The following is a 691-nucleotide window of genomic DNA, read 5'->3' as shown; positions in this document are numbered from 1 at the left end:
CCCGGACACCCACGTTAATCTAAAAAAAAAAAAGTATGTTATGCTAGTTTGGAAAATGTTTTCTAGTTGTGCTAGTTGGAGAAAATTTTTCTTCATTGTGATAGATCAAAAACAAAACTTTTTGATATTGATGTTTTAAATTTTAAGTTATTTTTATTTTTAGAGTTTATTTTTAAATAGCATAATGAGAAAAATAAGAGAAATAACATAGTCTATAAAATATTTAAGAAAATATCATATTTACGTGAGTCACTTATATTATTTACAACTTCCGAGTTGCATGTAATGTCAAACAAATTAAAACTCATCTCTCATTTGATGCTTGTCCTCCTCTTCCCCTGTCACCATTGCAGCCCCACCAATCCCTCTCTATTCCAACCATAAAACACCCTTTCCACCACTTTGACTTCTCTCTCTTCCCCCACCAATTCATAACATTTTCTTTCACCTTACAATGCGAGTTCTCTTGGATTTTTTGGCTACCACCTTAAGCCACCACAACCACCCACTATCAACAATTTAAGGTTTATTATACCATTTTTTTATATTGATTTTATAGTATTTTTTTATAATTTTTTATTTTAATTGATTTAGTTAAGGTTAGGGTTGTTTTTTAGATTAATTTAGGATTTTATTAAATTAGATTTAAATTATATTAATTAGCTATAAAAGACATTGGTTTGAGTTTATA

This window comes from Populus euphratica, unplaced genomic scaffold (assembly GCF_000495115.2).
Source record: "Populus euphratica unplaced genomic scaffold, PopEup_1.0 scaffold1061.1, whole genome shotgun sequence".
Taxonomy (NCBI): Eukaryota; Viridiplantae; Streptophyta; class Magnoliopsida; order Malpighiales; family Salicaceae; genus Populus; species Populus euphratica.
This window is presented reverse-complemented; position numbering follows the sequence as displayed.